The sequence below is a fragment of the Plecotus auritus genome (genome assembly GCF_963455305.1).
Source record: "Plecotus auritus genome assembly, chromosome: 5".
NCBI classification, from domain to species: domain Eukaryota; kingdom Metazoa; phylum Chordata; class Mammalia; order Chiroptera; family Vespertilionidae; genus Plecotus; species Plecotus auritus.
This window is the reverse complement of record NC_137776.1, coordinates 98,178,413-98,187,231: the sequence shown is the minus strand read 5'-3', so window position 1 is coordinate 98,187,231 and position 8,819 is coordinate 98,178,413. Positions and strand designations below refer to the sequence as shown.

Sequence of the window (8,819 nt, the reverse complement as noted above, 5' to 3'; positions counted from 1 at the left end):
TTCAAACTACAATCTCTTGTAGTTTTCAGAGTATAAGTTTTGTACTTATTTTGTTAAAAGTATGATTTTTTTATGCTATTGCAAATGGAATTGTTTTCTTAATTTTATTTTTTGGATTGCTCATATGGAAGTATATGGAAGTACAATTGATTTTTGCATATGATCTTATATTCTGCAAGTTTGCTGAACTAGTTTATTAGTTCCGATAGTTTATAGTGGATTCTTAGAATTTTCTATATGTGAGATCATGTCATCTGCAACTAGAGATAGCTTTACTTTCCCCCCTCAATCTGGATGCTCTTTTTTTCATTTTCCTCCTGAGGCCATTTTACAGGTTTATTACAGGTTTCCTGCAGAGGCTCTCCCCATAGGACAGGCTGACAGGCTTTGAGGGCCTGGGGACTGGGTGGCGGAGCCTGTCTGGCTCAGGATGCCTGACGCCATAGTTACCTATGCCCATGACGCCGTTGTTCTCTCATCACTTCACATAGCTAAGGCAATTTAAAAACATGTCTTTAAAGAACACCAAACCTTCTGTGAATATGATGAACAATGTGAAAATATGTTTATTTCAGGAATATTTAACTCATAAGGCAGATTCAGCTCTGTCTGGGGTGGAGCTTCCCCCTGCGCCAATTGTCTGCTCCTCTAACACACAGGAATATTTATGTCAAAAGCAGATAATATCTATGTATTTTTTCCTTTTTTGATTTCTTCCTGGTATTATAGCAGAAACACACACAGAAATGTAGAAAAATCTCCACGTCTCACTGGGTCCTCAGTGTGTGCTATCTATTGTAGACCAAGATGTGGTGGCTCCAGGGCTCTGGGGAAAGGCTCTGCCTCAGAGAGCCAGCATGGGGTCCTGGCAGAAACCCTGAGACTTTCAAGGGAGATCCCCAAGGCTCATCACAGCAAGTATGTGGGGCCAGGCCACGCCGTGAATGGGAGTGGGGAGCTCAGGGAAACACCCACCCTGAATATTCAGCTCTTGGAAACCAGCTTTTAAAGTGCAGAACCCCATGAATAGTGTCACAAGAGCTCCTTCATGTGGACTCTGGAACAGAGGGGCAGTCTGGGGTTCCCTCCCTTCCTCCGGGAGAGGTTTGAGGGCAGGGACAAGGCAGGGGCTTGCGCTAGACAACTGATGGGGAGAAGCTGCTTCTCAAGCAATGCTCTGTGGTTTGGGGTATCTAGTGACAGCAATGGAACTGGGCCTCAGGAGCCCATCTGTGGACAGGATGAGGTGTGAGTGCCTCAGCCCTGAGGAGGGCTGAGAACCCCCAGCCCCATCACCACATGTTGATTTTTCTGACTCACAGCAGACTGATTATCATTTGTAAGGTTGACTGACACCTTGTGTCTTCCAAGAGCTAATTGGCATGCTCTCAGGCAGGGAGGAGGGCACAGCCATCTGCAGACCCCCTGGCCCAAACCCCTTTGGTTTAGAAATCCTATTTGTAGTTCTTTTGATATATATGTCTTTCACATGAATTAAAGAGAAATACAACCATCATTTTCTCAAATAAGGTAAACAGAAGCTGCGATTAGTTGTCACCAAGATCCCTTAATTTCTGTTCTGAGGGAAATAATCAAGCGGCTGCTCCCATCTGGCCAGCCCCCTGCACCATCCGTCACCAGGTCATCGGCCACAGCTGCAGGCCCAGGAGCTCAGGAGTTTATACAGCTAAACATTTTCCTCTTTGCTAATCAGAGCAGTTGCTTGTGGCTTTATTATAATACTAGAGGCCCGGTGCACAGATTCGTGCACCAGTGGGGTCCCTCAGCCTGGCCTGCGCCCTCTCGCAATCCGACATCCCCCGAGGGATGTAGTACTGTGTCAAGTGGCAGGCAGCCAGGGAAAAGCCCAGGTAGGGTGGCATGCCACTCCCACTCATGCCAGCTCTGTAGCGTTGCCATGGAGGTGGGAGAGGGTTGTGCCAACACAGCTGTGCTTGCCAGCTGTGAGCCTGGTGTCAGGCACCCATCGATCAGCTGAGTGGCGGTCCTGCTGTAGGAGCGTACTGACCACCACGGGGAAGCTCCTGCATTGAGCGTATGCCCCCTGGTGGTCAGTGTGCGTCATAGTGACTGGTCGACCAGTTGTTCGGTTATTTGGTTGTTCGGTTGCTTAGGCTTTTATATATATAGACTAGAGGCCCGATGTATGAAATTTGGTCAAGGGCCTTGGCCCTGGCCCCTGCCCCTGCCCACTGCCGCTGTGGCTGGGGGCCTCTGACATGGTCCCCACTCACTGCTGCCACAGCCAGGGGCCTCTGCCACCTCTGTCAGGGCCACTACTGTGGCCCCCGCCTGCCACTGCCGCGACCCCCACCCACCGCTGCCACGGCTCCTGCCCGCTGCAGCTTTGTCCAGAGGGAAGGACGTCTGGAAGGACATCCAGTCTAATTAGCATATTATGCTTTTATTATTGTAGATTATTGCAAGGTTTTTAAAATGAAGTAAAATTAATTTTAATAGAAATTATTTCCAATGGCATTTTCCTCCTTAATGTCTGCTCCAAGGGCAATAGCTTAAGTTCTAACAGACTCTGAGGCTGAGATCCACCCTCTGCACACTGTCCTCCCTGTTTCACTCCATTTGCATGGGCAGATCTTGCTGATCTTTGTTGCTGGACAGTTTTCAGACATCCCCTGAATTATTTTCTGGAATGCCACTGTAAGTAGGATGATCTGAAACTCACTTTTTTCTTCCAGGGAGATGAGCAGTGGCTCAAGAAGAGAAGTATATTGAGACAAAGAATTCTGAAGTTGAAAGAGGAAGACATTTTTTTTTTTTCCAGGAGAAATCAACCACGTTATTGCAGATTTAATTAAAAGAATCTATATCTTCAAGAGCCAGGCAGAAGATGGAGAAACTGTGACCAATGTCAATGACCTTTTCTTCAAATAGTCAATGGAAGGTGAGGTGATGTCAGCAGGTAGAAAAGATGGAAGAATGGTCACTTGCCAAAAATGGTAGTTATCACTTATTGAGCATTTCTTGTGTCCCAGGCTGCCGCAACCTTTTGCAGCAAGGATTCAGGATCTGGAAGAGTGGCCGCACACAAACGAATACACTAGACAAGAAATATGAATTTAGAAGGCATGGGGGGCCAGGCTGGAAACCTCCCTCTAGTGGGGAAGCTCTCTGACTTCTGGGTCCCCTTTGCTTTTATTCACTTGAATACACATTTGCCCTTTAGGAATGCAAACAGGCATATCAAAGGTAAAGTTTGGTAAATAGTAAAAGGATTATCAGGTTAGGGAATTGCCTTCAGCCATTTGGCCAACAGCAGGGCAATATTATGCTGATTTTCAGCCTTGCTGAATATTGCATTAACATGCTAACTACTGCTGGTTTTGGCCTCCGGCACTAGGCATCATGCTAAGCCTTGTGTGTACATACATGAAATCCTTACAGTGCTAATGAACCAAGTGTACCACCACTGTTTTACAAATGGGGAAATTGAAAAATTGCCCCACCTTTAGTGACAGAAATTTAGTTTTAAATACAGATCTTTTAATCTCAAGTAACATTTTCCATATACTACACATTCTGTTTAGCAAAATGGCTCTGTTTATATTGTTGTGTACAATATTAACATACAAATACATCTGTTGAAGTTTTTGCTTAAAGAGTTCTTATTTCCTCTTGAGCAGGTATAGAAAAGGAGCATCATTATTAGTAGCTGCCAAGGGAAAAAGAGAATGCACATATAAACAGCAGTAGGAATAATAAAGGAGATGCAGTCGATGATTTTTTTTAATAAAGAAAATCTGCAACAGCTTTTTTCTAATACATTTGAAGATTTATATAAAATGTACAATTTACTAAAAAATGTAAATTATACAAATTGACTCAAAAGAGAATAGACCCCAGATATTGCTACATTGAGTCAGTGGTAAACAGAACTACTTCCAAAATGTTCCAGAGCCTGACAATTTGGCAAGTTTTGTCAGACCTTCCGAGAACGGGCCATCATCATCTCACACAAAGACAGTAGCAAGAGGCAGCCTCCGTGCTCACCTTTGCATTCAAACCTGAAAAGGATAATATGAGAAAGAAAACTACAGGCCAAGCTGAAATATTAAGGAAAATGAAAAATAGCCTAAATGAAACATTGGCAAATTAAATCCAGCAACGCATGAAACAGAAATGCAGCCACACCAAGTCAGGTGTTCAGGATGCAAGGATGGCCCACGACAAGAAAACCTGCTGACTTAACTTATCACAATGACAAATCAAAGGAGAAAGATTATATAATGACCCCTCCCCCCAAATAACGGGTAAAATTCAACAGCCACGAGCACACCAGCAATGGAGGGCCTTCTTTCACTAAAATAAATGGTGTCCGCCCCACCCGAGGACGGCTTGCTTCAGCGGCCACCATCCTGCTCCTGGGCCTGAGGGAGAGGCTGCTCCTGCGGCTCTGCTCGGCAGCTCTGATGGTCGGAGTGCGCCGCCCCTCTCGTATCTGCGTGAGTCTCAAGTGGCTGCAGCCTCTGAGCAGCAAATCGGGATTCCTCTTCGCTCTCCTCCCTCCCTCGAGTCCTTTACCGAGGCTTAAAGCGCAAGCAGCAGGGTGAGGATTTTGAAGCGACAATAAATGTAAGTCATTGCACATTCTGCTCTGTATTCTGTCTCAGCAGCTTTCCGTGGCTCGTGCACAGGCGGGCTCTGTGGGACCTGCAGCGGTCAGGGTCCTCTCTGAACCGCTCCCTCCTGTCCCTGCTCCCTGCAGCCCTCGACCCGGCAGGACCCTCGGACTTGCCTGCTGTCTCAGGTTGACGCCCTTCTCTCTCTTTGTCTTCTTACTTCAACATTTGAGACCAAAGCATCCTCGTGGACTAAAGCTGTTCATGCAAAACCCACGGGCTTCTGAGCCAGAGGAGTCTGTAGACTTGACTGTGTTAGCAGAAAGGAGCCCGTACTGCTCCGGTGCCACCGATCTCGGTGGAGGAGGGAAGGGTCCCTTGAGAGGCTGTGTCCATTACAAAGGAGCCTCCAGGCTCTGCAGACTGGGAAACCCTCATGCAAAGTAGTGGAGAGGATTTGCTTTCGGACCGGAGGTGCCTTCCCTTCGGGGACACAGCGGCCCTGTCTCGCCGTCTCCCGCAGCACCTGCGACGGCTTCGGCTGCGTGGGGCGCGGGTGCTGGCTGCCTCATGGGCCCGGAGCTGAGCGTTGTCTGACGGCCAGGCTCACTAGGAGGCCCCTTCTGCTCACGGCTTCTAATTTGAAGAGGGACCACGAGGAATGCCCCGAAACGCTCCATTATGGAAGAAAGCACCACTGGCAACACTTAATCCCGAGCACCAGACAAAGGTCCTGCGAAGAGCGGGGCGTTAAAAGGACCACCAACATTTGTTTCTCTCTCCAAGCTAGTGCTTCCATTCCTATTTATAGCTCCCAAAGAAACAGAATATTAGTTTCTGTATGAAAGAAATACTCAAAAATTAAAACTGGTGAAATGAAAAATTAGGTTTTCTAATCAAATCTAAATACTAACAGATATATAAGAATTGAAAATTTGACAAGCATCATGGAAAACTAACTAGAACATTGTTATTTCAAGGAAAAATAAATGTATAAACAGACACGCTACAGATAAAACAATGTTTTTAACTTCATGGTGTTATTTTACATGTCCAACCCCGAGAGGCCCGGCTGTTGGTGCTCATGTGAGATTTGAGCAGACGCCCGGCACTCAGCAGCCCATCCTGCGGCTGGCTGGTGCCCAGTAAACAAACGGGATTGTATAACGCTCTCTGCGCATCATAACTGAACCCTTGCTCTCAATTCCATAATTGTTTTTACACAATCAATGCAATATTATTTTCCTTCTAATATATACCATGAATCTTCCCCCTCTTTAATCATTCTGCAAAATAAGCCTTAAATGAAACAGAAATATTATCCCTGTCACATACCATCTTTGTTGTTAAAGTCTACAACAATCTCGAAGTCTGGTGATGATGGAATAACCTTAGTATGGGTGCTGTAAAATATGTGCAGCTAGACACTAAACTATGTCATATCACCCAACAAAACGTTGTATTACCTGAGGGAGCAGTGAATACATTACCTTCTAGAAACTAGATACAATGTTATACTGTTTGAGTCTAAAGGGAAAGACTACGGAGACTACACAACTTGAACTGACCTCTGTTCCGTGCGGCCCTCGAGGACATGATGTGAAGAACTGAGTGAGGTCCGTGGTCACCCCTGCCGGCTGCTGAATCTCAATAACAGACGGACAGACAGACATGAGGAGCCTTCTGGTCTGACCAGGGGAGTGCACAGCACATCGAATGAAGCGTTCTTGCCAAAGAAACTGAAATGGAAGTGGGTGATCTCGAATCCACTACCAGTTTACAGGAAGTCAGGGGCTGAGGGGCATGCCACGCTCCGTGGAAATGCAATCAGCAAAGTCCAGAATGTACTGAAGTCTACTGGACAAAAATTCCCCTCCCCCCCCAACAAATAAGTGGCAAGAAAAGAGGAAAAGAGTAAGGGGAACTTTTATTGAGAAAGATTTAAGAGGCATTTTACTGACATCTGCGTGCTGTTTGCCTCCAAACCCCATGCTCTTCCTATGCTGCCTGCTGGCTGGAAATTGCTGACCAGGAGGGGCTAGAGGGGCTGTGGGTGGGGAGGCCTGGGGGTGCCAGGCCCACAGTGGAGGTGCTCGTTGCCCGTCCCACCACTAGGTGGGGCTGCTGGCCGGCGGAGCTGGGGACGCTGTCATCACCGGGGTCGCCCCTCCAGGTTCACTTACCCCTGGGAGCGGACCGCTCCCGCTATGCTATGCGCGGAGGGCACTCGGAAGCGCCCAGGAACGCCCTGGCTCAGTTGGTTGGATGTGGTCCGTGCAGTAAAAGATTGCTGCTTGGATTCCGGTCAAGGTCACATGCTCTGTTTGGGAGCTCACGAGCGTGTAGGAGGCAGCCTATTGATGTTACACTATCACATGATGTTTCTCTCTCTCCTCCCCAGCTCTCTCTCTCTCAATATCAATAAAATATTAAAAAGACAGAGTCCAGGAAGCCTCCAAGAGTTACTGCGTGGTGGGAGCTGCCGCCGGGACCCCTTCAGGACGGCATTTACATTTCGCAGAAGGCGCGACTGTGGAGGCTCCCGGGAACGGGGTGGGGGTGGGGGTGGGGTGGGGCACGCAGAGGCTGCGGGATGACCCTAAAACTTCTACTGGCAGGAGGTTGACAGAGGTAATCCTGGGGCTGTGGGATTCACTTCTAGATCTTTTCCCTGCAATTTTAATTTTGAAAAGTTTCAAGCTTATAGAAACATCGAAAGTTTGGTACAATGAATAGTACTCATTTCTTCCTCACCTATAGCCAAGGCTGAGTAACACATGCTTGGCTATTTCTCAGTGCGTGTGCGTGTGCGTGTGCGTGCACACGTGCGTGTGCGTGCGTGCACATGTGTGTGTGTGCGTGTGTGTTTGCGTGTGATGTGGAAATCAGTTGCAGACATCATCTCCTAAGCACCAGGGCAGTCTCCCTTCTTGCCGGGCCGGGAGTGATGGGATTTCAGGGACGGAGACATGACCCCCTTTGCTCCTGGGAATAGCAGGCGTCGGTCTTCAGATGTTTGAGGTGAACTTAGTGAGCAATCCTGGTGCCAAAGTGAGACTTGGGGGTGTGGCCCTGCCATGGAGGAGCCATCCTCCGATGAGCGAGACTTGGGAGCCTGCCAGGAGAGCGATTCTCTGATGGTCTCAGGAGCTATTACACTCTTAACAGTTACGAGGCCTAAGTCCCGTTTGCAGATCTCGGTTAGAGGCCTGAGCAGTTACAAAGGTAAACCAGGACATTCAGCACCTTCATTTCCTCAGCGAGGGCTCTTAGCTTTGGCCTCTGCATCCTCAGCTGCTTCAGAGTGTGTCCTATGCCACCGCCACCTGTGCCACTGCCACCTGTGCCATTCCTCACCTGTGCCACTGCCACCTGTGCCACTGCCACCTCTGTCACCACCACCTGTACCACCGCCACCTGTGCCACTGCCACCTCTGCCATTCCTCACCTGTGCCACTGCCACCTCTGCCATTCCTCACCTGTGCCACCGCCACCTGTGCCATTCCTCACCTGTGCCACTGACACCTCTGCCATTCCTCACCTCTGCCACCACCACCTCTGCCACCACCACCTCTGTCACCACCACCTGTACCACCGCCACCTGTGCCACTGCCACCTCTGCCATTCCTCACCTGTGCCACCGCCACCTGTGACACCGCCACCTGTGCCATCCGCCACCTGTGCCACCCGTCACCTGTGCCATCTGTTACCTGTGCCATCCATCACCTGTGCCATCCCTCACCCATGCCACCCACCACCTGTGCCATCCGTTACCTGTGCCAGGGCTCAGATGCTGCAGGACTGAAGACGGTCCGCCCCTCTGCACATGCGCGCAGCAAAAGGCTCACCCCCGGGGCGGCTGGCTCCATGGGGAAAGTGGGCAGTTTCCCGATTGGGCTCCGCTGATTATCAATGACTGCTGGCTGCTGCTTCCAGGAACTGGAGCAGAGAGGAGGTGCTTACATACAAACACCTGTCTCCTTCCTCAGCCTCCCCCCCACCCCCCTGCAATGACAGAGAGAGAGAGCACCCTCCCCCCCCTGTGGGATTCCTCGTAATGAGAGAGAGAGCATGCCGCCCTCTGTGCCCATGCAGCACCCACCTATATCCCAGACTTTCCTCCTCAGAGCGGCTCCCACACTCCCACCTCTAACCCTGTAGCGCCCTACTGGCTGCAGCTGCTGCTGGGTGTAGTCATGAGTGGCTGAGCAGCCAGTGGTA

General features: G+C 49.2%; 1 long non-coding RNA gene across 1 annotated transcript; it reads right to left on the bottom strand.

Annotated features, from left to right (window-relative positions):
• Positions 1-2,454: 2,454 nt before the first annotated feature.
• Positions 2,455-6,967, bottom strand: LOC308249293. The gene is made up of 3 exons (XR_013960701.1): positions 6,782-6,967; positions 6,167-6,337; positions 2,455-5,331 (listed from the first exon to the last, which is right to left on the bottom strand). It is a non-coding gene; the product is annotated as an uncharacterized lncRNA (long non-coding RNA).
• Between the last annotated feature and the right edge of the window lie 1,852 nt (positions 6,968-8,819).